The sequence below is a fragment of the Crassostrea angulata genome, unplaced genomic scaffold, assembly GCF_025612915.1.
Source record: "Crassostrea angulata isolate pt1a10 unplaced genomic scaffold, ASM2561291v2 HiC_scaffold_168, whole genome shotgun sequence".
In the NCBI taxonomy this organism is placed as follows: domain Eukaryota; kingdom Metazoa; phylum Mollusca; class Bivalvia; order Ostreida; family Ostreidae; genus Magallana; species Magallana angulata.
The window spans coordinates 279,781-292,253 of NW_026441721.1; positions in this window are offsets into that span (position 1 = coordinate 279,781).

The following is a 12,473-nucleotide window of genomic DNA, read 5'->3' on the forward strand; positions in this document are numbered from 1 at the left end:
AACATATGTTTGTCTCGTATATTCGAGATGTATTTTATCTGAAGAGACGGGACGGTATGAAGGTCAGAATTAAAGAGATAAAATTGTTATCAGTTATGTCGAAGTTAGTTGTAGATTATTTTATGTCCCGGGTAAGTTTGAGATAACGACTAAATAAAGCAGCTTGTTCCAAAGTTTTTGCTATTACAGTATTACATAATTTCCCATACAAAATAATTATCTTAAACGTAATGGACTTTCACCTTTTTACACCAGCAGAACTGGTCTCCTATCAAAGTCAGAAATACGTGGATTGATAAAAAGTAATAAAGGGAACCGTTTGCATGGTTTTGTCCCCATATTTATTAAGCTTTATACATGTCAAATTATGCATCGATTGTAAACATAATAATCTTTTGAAAGTTAAAATGTTAACAAGTTTATCTTTAATTTTTAAAACCTAATCTTCTTTACTTATAGATGATGTCAAAGTCGCAGTGCAAGCATACTTGCCTTGACGTCGAAGACGAGTCTTTAGGAGAGAAATAACACAATGCCTTTTTATGTTTAGTTTGCTTTGTAAACAAATTGTGTATATCATTTCCCCATGGAGATATGGCTTAAATGGCTAGGAAAATTAGTTTCATGCATATTAGTATACATTTGCTAAATAAACCAAACAGCTTAAAAGCGTGCATAGAATGTTATATAAATTCAGACAAAGCAGCTTTAACTTTATAAGTATATCTATATATTTACACTTATGTATATTTCCCCATATGTTTGTATTGGAAATCAAGAACTTTCAATTATCTCTAACACGCCAAACTTGATCACAGGGTATAAGCACAAATAAATGTCATCAAGCGTTTTGAATAGATGTATTATTGTTAGATTTAAAGAAAGGTTCAAACTTACATTACCAATTTAATATGTGCATGTACTTATTAAAAGTAATATCAAATTTATATCTATATGTTGATAAAAAAAAGTTTTCTGTGCAATGTTTCTGGCACTACATTTGAAACTGCAAACGAACTAAATAACACGTGTTATCATAATGGTTGTTCAAAATAGTATTCATATTCCTGAAAAATAGCGTTTAAAGTGGATTTAAAGCCATACAAAATATTTCATTAAAAAACATCAATATTCTAAAATATGAATATATACATTAAATGCTTCATTTATTTTTTAATATCGCTGGTCCTATACCACACATGGCTGTGCAGACAAATTATCATACTGCAGAGTTTTCAATTTGTCTGCACGGCCTGGTGTATTATAGGACCGACAATATCCAAAAACTAGACGCAATCTCGTTTGCAAGCAACGAGTAGTCTTCCGTTTAAATGCACATTAATTCACGCTATCGGGATAGTGGTTTTTTTCTATCGAGATGGGTTTTTTATATCATTTCTTACCACTTCTTTAGATTCAATTTAACACTCAAAAAGGGATTTAATAGACATATTTATAATGGAAAATAGGCGCTATAATTATAATATTTCATAAAATTAAAACTGAAATTTGTTAAATCCATCATTTTAAAGATGAAATCATACGCGGGTATGATAAGGCAACTCTCAGCGATCGATTGAGTAAAAAATCCTCTGATCACAATAAGGAGCATGATGTCATATTTTACTCAGAAACTTGTTAAATTTAACTTTATCTCTGGTCTTAATTATAAAAAACTACAGGCGTAAAATGTGACTATAAACTCTTCTAACTGAATAAATCTTCGATTATTCTGTATTACGTATACTTATCATTAATGACGTCACAAGCATGTTTATTAGAGAAAAGCAATGTCGGAGACAAATCATTGGAATGCAGTGTAAACAATGTGGGAAAAAAAACATATTCGCTACATTTATCCAAGATTAAGATGAGAGTCGGTTACGATATAATTAGGATAATACAGGCATGGATATTTTGTTTTATCAGCGAGTGTTATAAGGTAAGCAGATAGACATGTATATGGCTTGGCCGGCCTTTCCTCTGTCAGTGTGTACAAAAAAGGCAAATATGTAACATTACCCAGAATATCAGGAAAGATGAATTTGGTAAATAACATAAGTATAAGACCTAAAATACTTTATAAGTGCTGCTAAAATACTGTGCCTCGTTGCTTTAAATGAAAAATACGTAGTATTGTCAATGAAATCAAAGAAGCTGAGGGGCTTTCAGTTAAATAATGACAATATTTATTTTATGAGATTAACAATAGGATTCTGGCAGCAATACTGAAAAACATGAACTAATTGCCGATCGACTTATTGTATCATACATACAAATGAACCTCGGAGTAGTGTTGCACTTTTTGATTTTTTGTTAAGGTAAAAAAGTGATCTATTTTTTACTGTCACGTGATACCATGGCACGGCAGCTCGATCGAGTCGATTCCGAAGTAGAAAAATATTATCTCAGTGAACACATTCACTTGGTATTAATATTTAGCACTGTTTTCATGAAAAATAAACAGTTTTAAATTTTATCATAATTTTGACTGTCATTAAACTCAGGGTTGTCTTAACCTACCCGCGTAAAAAACACAATTAAGAAAGAATAAACATTCGGCACTCGGAGACTGAATCCGTGTCGCCTGGAGAGAAGTCCACCACTCTAACGAATACGTCACGGGAGCTAATTTTTGAAGCTCAAATTCTCAAGAATGTATGAGTCAATTTTAAAACAAGTTTTATATTCTACATTTATGAAAGAGTTTCTATAAATAATGACAGGAACATATTCAAAAATAAAAATGTTGAAAAATTCATGATTTTTGTTTTTTTGTCTAGTGACAACCAGATGTGACGGCGGCGTTTGATTTGCAAAGGACACTACGACAAGAGATTCTCTACCACCACTGACAATTTGAAAGTTCTATCTTCGATACTGTTTGAGAAAAAATGTGAACAAGCAAAAACATAAAATCCTCAAAATCTTGAGACCGGAAGTGACGAACAAAAAAATACCTCTAATTTTCTTACACTTTTTGTTTAAAGTAAGACCGTATATTTTTTATTTCAAAATCGACTGAAGCGTGTTTGAGAAAAAGTGACAGAAAAAAAATAACAATAGAAAACTATATACGATCTTGTTACGATTAACAAGTAGGTCGTCCATGCCATAAAAAAAAAAATGATACCATGAAATATCGATACAAATTACGAATTACCCCTTGGACCTTAACGAATGAGGCAAACCCCTTTTTCTTGATTTCATGCGAAAGGTCTCAAGACATTATTTTGTTCTTACACCCATCTAAATTAACTATTGTTGTTCCTACCGATGATTTAATATTTAAAGGGCCAGTCATGTAGATCCTCAATGGGGACAGACATTGGTGTTCAGTTCTGTGGAATCGATTAGAATCGCAGAATGCAGTCATTTCTCTGCTACAATGCTTAACAAAATATGTCTCCTTCTCTAGATTATTGCGTTAAAGTTTGAGGGCTTTGGTCCCTACGTAAAAAAAAATTAAAGTTTCTTTTACGAGCAATAACTTGGCTCCTATAAGGCATTGCAAAACTTTGATCGTTTTAAAGTTATTTGTAATAAATATTACGAGTCTTATGGCCCCCTTTTCTTGATTTTGTTGAAAAGAACTTTTAAGGTGGTATGGGACACTGCCATGTTGTGACCTTTTGTTTATCGAAATAAACAATAAAACCAAGTGTAGTTATATAAGTAGTTTCTTTCCCAATAGTGTTGGCTACATGTAACAGCGTAGCGCAAGGGGTAAGAGGGTTAACTACGAATCTGAAAGTAATGAGTTCGAATCCCGCTGAGGGTTTTACAATTGTTACCTCTCAAAATATTTTCCAAAGCTATGTTTTTTGCTATTATAATGTACTTTAATCCACATTAATATCGACAGATGTCCCATACCACCTTAAAACGCTGTCACTTTTATTATATATGTCGTAAGGAAATATCAACTAATATAAGGATACAGATCAAAAAGTATCAAATGATCCCAATTTCGTGCCTTGGCGAGCTCCAAGAATGGCACCACTGGCGTTAAATAAATGCAATAGGAACAACTTCAAACTAAAGTCTACATATCTTGAACGTTCCATATGCAGACCAATAATAGTTTCTGAGTTTATATATAGCTGCAGAGAATGAGTCGTCAAAAAATTACAATATTGCCGATTATTCGGTACCAGAGCGACGACCTGAAAAATGTAAAAATTGTATAAAGTTCACGTCCAATCAACTGTCATAAAAATGACCGAGATCGGTCGAACAGCTTGAGAATTCGCGTTCACAAAATCCTGAAAAAAACCCAAGACGTGATCTCGTTGCGTTCAACGGGGTGTTCAGTTTGATTGCATTTAAAAAAGTTTATTAGGATAGGTGTATTTTTCTATCATTTTTACATTCAAAGTTTTATTATAAAGTAACTGAATTTTAGATTACAATACGTTTTAAGGGACATTCGGCTTATTTGTTGGCTGTTTGTTTAACTGGTATATGAAGCATCATTTAAACATCTTTAAAATAGTTAAATTCTCCATTCGATCCTTGAATAGCCTTATTTTCACCCAATTCTGAATATGCGGAATGTGCCATATTAGACGAGGCTACCATAGTTTGCAATCTTGTTTTTCAGCATTATCTCATATATCAGTTGTCAAACACAGTCAAGAATGTTATACAAGGAATCTAACTAAGGGGATTTTTTATGATACACTTGGCAAAAAGTGATAACAGCTTATATCAATGGTCACAAGGTTGCGCGGATTTTTTACCCTCTGAACAAGGTTTAAAGATTGACTATTTTTTAATTTATTAATTTTTAATCCAAGTAAAGTTAAGTACAAAAAAGCTTACTATGATTATGACCATCTCTGTTGTAGCCTTTAGTCGAGTTGTTTGAATTGAACAAACCCACAAACAATTTATTGCATCGGGGTATACTCTGTTGTGTTGTTTTATAGAAAAGAAATCATTGAATTATATTAATATATGAGGAATTGATTAGTAGAAAATATATTAATATATTTGAAGATAAGATCATGTACGGTTCTCTATTAAGACAGCAACATTACATTTTTAATCTGACTTCTGATAGCAATTCATGGCAATTATAGTAATGAAAGACGCCGTGTAGTCATATTCAGTGTGTATTGGGAAAACCAACCTACTGTTCTATCTAATCATAAGATAATGTATGCATGTTCTCTGCCCATGGTGAATAGTTATCGCAACTAGAATGTACATGTTTTTTCTCGCAGCATACGGTTTCTTATGTTTTTAATCTCGGAACACATTTACTGGAATTTAAGTCGCTATGTTAAATTCAAAAATTTAACATAGCGACATTAAATTCAAAAATGTGTTTACCATCAATAAAATCCGCATCGCCGACAAAGAAAACTTTCTTCGGTAAAATAAAATACCTATTTACTAGTTATGAGGATGATAGCAGGTATATTGTCCCCCTCGACAGCAACTATTTCCGTCGGATTTGCTTTTTGTCCCGGGGGGGGGGGCAATAAACTTGCTACCGTCCTCATAACCAGTAAATAGGTATCTATTGTTTAGCTTTGAACTAGAATAATGGTCTTCATATGACATAAATTTAACGCGTAAGGACACTGCCGTCTAAATCTCATCTCTGTCGACGTCGGGTGACAAAATTTAGACGGTAACATGGCGGACGAAACGTCTCTTTCATTTAACCTTTTTTTTAAATTGCCAACTTCAAATAACTTTATTTGGCATTTCCAGTCACAATGTTGTAAACAGAAGTGATATTTATTTTCTCTTCAATAGGTATGTTGATATTAGATATAAAATTGATATCGGTTATAAAAGTCTAGTTTAATATTATATTGTAAGTGGGATCTTTTGATTGAGTCATTTTTTACGGGAAAAGACAAACCCAATTTCAAAAAATAAATGATTTTGAGTTCCGTTAACTCAGTCATTAAAAGAGGTGGTTTAAGGGGGATCTTCGGCCATTTTGTACAATTGAGGATAAAAATGCAAACGTTTCTTAAACTGGCTTGCTTCAGTCCAAAACTGGCCAAACATATTGCCAAACGATACAAAAGCAATAAATGTAAAGTCCTTCATGTACATGTCATTTTGTTTGACAAGTATGCATACAAGAACAGGACAATGCCATTTTAATCACTCAAAACAGCTGTCGAACTGCGCAGCTACAGACATATTTCTTATTAGAAGTGGGATATGGGTCCAAAAGTGATTGCTTTAAATTTAAAAGTATACATTATATTTCAATGAAAATATATCTGCGATGTACCTCCATAGATCGGAATAGACAAATACATTTTGTGGTTTTTGAGGCCAATTTTAAGAATAAGGTACATTACTTTGAGACAAAGTTACAACTAAAATAAGTAAGCTTAGAAATTTTTGTCAACAGATGGTCGGATAAAGGACGCCAATGAACCCCTTTCATATTTTTTCAGATTTTTAAACCTTCAAAATAAGTCTGTACTGCGCAGTTCGAAAGCTGTTCTGGGTGATTAAAAAAGCATTGTCCTGTTTTTGTATTCATATTTTTCAAACAAAATGACATGTAGGACTTTATATTTATTGCTTTTATATCTTTTGACAACACTTTTGGCCAGTTTCGGGTAGTAACAAGCCAGTTCAAGAAATGTTTACATTATTATCCTCAACTATACAATATGGTCGCACATCCTCCTTCAGTGAACACTCACTTGTTTTTATTATGAAGAGTGTATTTTAAACTTTGTTTCTCGTGGGTGTTGTAAAATAAATTTCCTTAGTGTGTCCAAATACAAAAACCCAGCCGTTTTAAACACAACGAATAAAATTGATACATGTAAATGGATTGGTTTCTTTTTGTAGATATGCTGGTTTATTCCTGCATTAAACACGTATCTTTGAACAAGGTTTAAACTGCTGATTACAGATAGTGTTATCATATTTACGTTTGCATAACCTAAATAATAAGTCTAGGTCAATTTATATGGAAAGCCAAATTGTCAATACCGGTATGATATCTATGTAATTATGTATTTGTGTTTTCTAAATGCGTTATCTGTGAAATGCAAATATAATTTTTTTTAATTATTATCAGTTTTATTATTAAATAATTTTTTTTATTATTAAATCTATGTTATTGAGTCTCCAGACATTGTAAATGTCAAGGGGTAGCTGATATACTGTATAATTATACGTTTTCTGAGATACATTGGGAACAAGAACGTCAAGGCCTTTTAGTGGAATAATACTGAAAAGTTATAGTCGGGTTGACGAGCTATGAAGCAGACATCAACCCTCTGTCTTGGATGGCATCATGATATTAATTCTCAATGTTCAAGCTAAAAATAAGATTTTATAAACTGATATGCGCACTCACTCACTCAAACCCGAAAAAACCAGTTTAACACACCCATTCATTCACCGATCTACCCGCCCCGTCAAACGCAACCACGTGACCTCTCGTACTACTGTCATACTATGAATGACTGTATAAAAAAATGAAGCAGTGTGAATTGAAACAAATAAACAATAAGAAATGAATACGTGAAGTGTTGAAACAAATAAACGCAATTATGATGAATAATTAACTGAAAAAAATTAATCCTGTAACCTTTTCCCCTGTCTGAAAAAATGTACCTTGTACACTGGAATGTCTCGATTGGTATGTCCACAATAACATACGGACCTCTTTCCTATTTGTTTGATAATGTACTGTTACCAGTTTTGAGCAAAGTCTAATCAAATATCTGTCTCCAATTTCTAGATTCGAATTTTTTACTCTAATCATAATGTCTTTTTGATCTTTCAGAATTCATTTCTGTATTTGATCTTTCTACTTTGTAAGCATAGCCTAGTCTCTTTATCAGTTTATCCACGTAATTCTCTTTGTTCTTTGACTTCTCTTTAAATGTATCTAATCGGAAATATGCATCAATGGCGAGCTTAGGATACCAACCAAACATAAGGTAATGAGAGGAATACCCAGTGGTATCTTGCTTAGTAGCATTATATGCATGAACAAGAAGTGGCACATAGGACTTCCAGTCCTCTTTCTGGTGATATTCCAAAGTTTCCAACATCTTTATTAGTGTTTGGTTGAATCGCTCCACTACCCCATTTTAATGAGGTGGTAGGGTGTTGTCCAACTTTAACTTACTCAAGCGACGTTTGATAGCACTTTGATCAGTCGACTCTCAAAATTCCTCCCCTTGTCCGAGTGAATTCTCTCGTGAAAACCATAGTAGGAAATAAACTTTTTGTACAATGCTTTTGTATTTGTTAATGCTTTCTGGTTCCTGGTAGAGATGGCTAGTGCATACTTAGTACTATGATTCGTTATTGCTAGTATGTCTTCAACTCCATGGGTCTAGATGTTACAATGTTGATGTGTTGTGGAAGGATTTTCTGTTAGACAGGGAGTTCTTTCTAACTTCAGGTTCTATGTGTCCTACAAATGGAAGTGCATTACCTCCAGCCAGCACCATAAACTTTAGCTGAAGGTCTTGTTAGTCTCTTATCGCAGGCTTATCTTCAAAATTTTCAAGCATGTAGGTCATCTTTGAAACTGTAACAATCAATTCGTTTATCATTTGACCACATATGTATAACGGAATCATTACAATGTCCAACCATTCTTTCAATTGAGTTTTCTGAGTTAGGACTACAAACATCACCATCTCCTGTCCGTCCTACAAGATCAGAGATTACTCTTTCGGTTGAAACCTTTCAGACCTTTGACTTTGATCATTTTGTGTCATCTGACCACTGCCAGAATTACATTGGCCTCTGTAATTATTTTAACCTCTCAAATTGTTTTCCTGGAATCCTTTACCTTGGCTTCTCCTTAACCCTCTATATCTATCTCTCAAAGCTCTGTGCAACCCTCTTTCTACATTAGAAGAAACAGTATTCACTTTGCTTTCTGGAAATTCAAGGTTATATAACTTCCTTGATAACTCTTGTTAATTGTATTGCGAAAAATATGTTCTAACAGGTCAATCTTGGAAACAAATTCCTTCAATTCTTTCTTCCAATCTTCATTTCCCGCTTTCCCAGCATTTGCCGTCGCTGGGCGCGTTTTTGTGATCTGTTGACCTTGGTTTTCTTGTTGAAACTGCCTGATTTCCTTCAGAAGAATTTGAAAATTTTAATGGAATCATTCAAATGTCTAGTAGAAATTTTCAAAGTTCAACTAGTGAGATCTGTCCAAAAACTTTTTTTTCTGAGCTCCGTATTTTTGTAATTTTAACGATAAATTTATGGAAGCACATAGTAGTAGACTACGGAAGGTAAGGTATGTCCCCCTTTTATTAGGAACAACCAATTTTCTTAAATTTACATGTAAAAATTGAATTTTAAAGGAGCCCAATCTCCAAATTTTTAGGGACATGAACAAAATTAAAGGAACATTCAAATGCAAATAAAATGTTTGGTTCTATGCACCCTTTCTCTCACGGATTAGGATGATTGAAGATTTAGAGGGAAATACTGGTATGTAGATTAAATTTTGCTTTTTTAGGTTTCGGATAAGTTTTTAGGTCTTTCCACCTTTCAGGTGAAAGACCTTTTGTTTTTCTTATGTTTTTAAGGTCTTCCGTTTCCAACGGAAGACCTTATAGTTTTCGTACAGTTTCTTATTAAGGTCTTCCGTTTCCAACGGAAGACCTTATAGTTTTCGTACTATTTCTTATTAATTTTTTTTCCAAATTTTGTGCACGAGATTTCTCGAAAACTCTTCAACCGATTTCAATTAGTTTTTTTTTTACAGAAGATGGGACTCGATGTAAACTTTTTTGAGATTTTTCCTGTCGTCACTTCCGGTACCGATTTATTGGCCATTTTGTACATTTTTACGACCTATTTTGTGCAGAGCTGATCTCAGAAACTATCAAAGATATGACTATGAAATTTTCAGGATAGGTAGTTTATAGTTTGAAGTTGTGCACTATTATGTTGTTTTTTGCCAGTGGCGCCATTTCTTGGAGCTCGCCTGGGCACGAAAATTGGATACGAATTTTTATTCAAAATTTTCATACGTTTTGATCTGTATCTTTTTATCAGTTGATATTTTGTTAACACATATATAACAAAAGTAGTAGATAATCAAAAGTTTTTTCCAACAAAATCAGTAAAAAAAAAAGGGGGCTGGTCCCTTTTTTTAGGGGCCAACACACTTGTAAACTCTATTACAAATAACTTAAAAACGATAAAAATGTTGTAATGCATTATAGAAGCAAAGTTTTTGATCGTAACAATATCTATCAGGTAAAATCATTGCCATGCCCATTTATTACGTAATTAGGGATTTTAAGGGGCCAAAGTACTTAAACTTTGACGCAATATATCTAGAAAAGGAGACATATTTTTTTAAGCATTACAGAAGAGAAAATGTTTTGCATTTATGATTCTAATCGATGCCATTTATCAAAGCACCAAATTATGTCCCAATTAAGGATCTAGAGGGCTTGCCCCTAAACTATTCAATAATTTGTATCTCAAAAATGAACAACAACTCTAGATAAGTGTAAGAACAAAAAATGTTTGTATTCGTGAGACCTTTCGAATGATCTCAAGAAAAAGGGCCTGGCCCCTTACATTAGGGGCCAACACACTTGTAAAGTCTATTACACATACCTTAAAAAGATAAAGATTTTGTAATGCATTATAGAAGCAAAGTTGATGATCGTAACAATATCTATCAGGTAAAATCATTGCCACGCCTATTTATTACGTAATTAGGGATTTTTAGGGGCCAAAGTACTTAAACTTTGACGCAATATATTTGAAAAGGAGACATATTTTGTTAAGCATTGTAGAAGAGAAAATGTTTGCATTTATGATTCTAATCGATTCCATTAATCAAAGCACCAATGTCTGTCCCCATTAAGGATCTAGAGGGCTGGCCCCTATAATATTCCATCATTTGTATCTAAAAATGAACAACAATTCCAGATAAGTGTAAGAACAAAAAATGTTAGTATCCGTGAGATCTTTCGAATGAATTCAAGAAAAAGGGACTGGCCCCTAAGATCAGGGGCCAAGACTCTCGTAAAGTCTCTGACAAATAACATAAAAAAGATCAAGATTTTGTAATGCATTATAGAAGCAACGTTGTTCATCGTAACAATATCAGTTTGTAAATGTCATCGCCACTCCCATTGATGACATAATTCGGGATTTTAGGGCACTGAAATATTACATCTTTCATGTGCTGTAGGTGAAAAATCAAAACACTTTGTTAAGCAATGTAAATGATATTGACAATCATATGCCTTATCTGAAAGGGCGGGGTTTAGGGGAAATTTTGAAATTTCATTTATATTTTTTAATCGTACACACTGTATAGTTTAAAAATAGAACGGAAGACCTACTCGTTACTCGTAACGAGATCGTATCTAGTTATTTTTTTTTTGTCCACAAATTTTGTGCACGCGATTTCTCGGAAACTTTCCAACCGATTTACACAATTTTTTCACAGATGATAGGAAGTGATCTGCATTTATTTTATTTTTAATATTTTTTCCGTCGTCACTTCCGGTACCGAGTTATTGCTGATTTTGTCACTTTTTCGACCCATTTTGTGCACGCTTCATCTCGAAAACTATCAGAGATATGAAAATGAAATTTTCAGGATAGGTAGACCATACTCTGAAGTTGTGCCTATTGTTTTTGTTTTACGCCACTGGCGCCGTTCTTAAAAGCTCACTATGGCTCGAAAATTGGGTACGATTTTTTTTTCCTTTTTTGCACACACGATTTCTCAGAGATGGCTCAATAGATTTTCTTGAAATTTTTAGGAGTGATAGAAATAAATTATATCTCAAGTATCCAATTTTTAATTGTTTCAAAGTTCATTTCCTGTCATCTGTTTCCTGTCCCGCGACAAAAAGCTTGTGACATTGAGATCTCAAAAATGATAAGGATTTGCGCATTCAGACTTTGTAGGATTATAGAACTATAGTTGTAGATGTCTTTAAACTATTTTGTTTTGTTCGCCATAACTTCCGGTCGTCACCGGAAGCACTTCAATTTTTTTTTAAATTTTGCATTTAATTTGTTTCATATAGAACTGAAATAAAGGTAATAATCCTTACATATGTCATGTATCCGATGTGAAATAAAAACAAAAAATTCTACTTCCGGTGAGATATCTCAAATATCTCAGAAAGCGTTTTTTTAATCAATGTTTTACCCACGAAATCTCAGAAAGTAAAGTGATCAATACACGAAACTTATATAGATAATAGACATTCGATAGAAAATGCGTGTAATCGCATTCATTTTGTCAACCGTCACTTCCGGTCCTCACCGGAAGGGTTAAAACAAATCAAGCTGTTTGAACGTTTAACTGTTTTTCTTTGACAATTTTTGTTCAATTAATAAACAATAAAGTACAAGTGTCTAATGTCCAAGAAATACTAAGTTTTTAATTTCGCTGAGCATTATCGTTTGTCCGTTTCCTGTGAAGAAACAAAAAAAAAAACAATGACTCTGCGAGA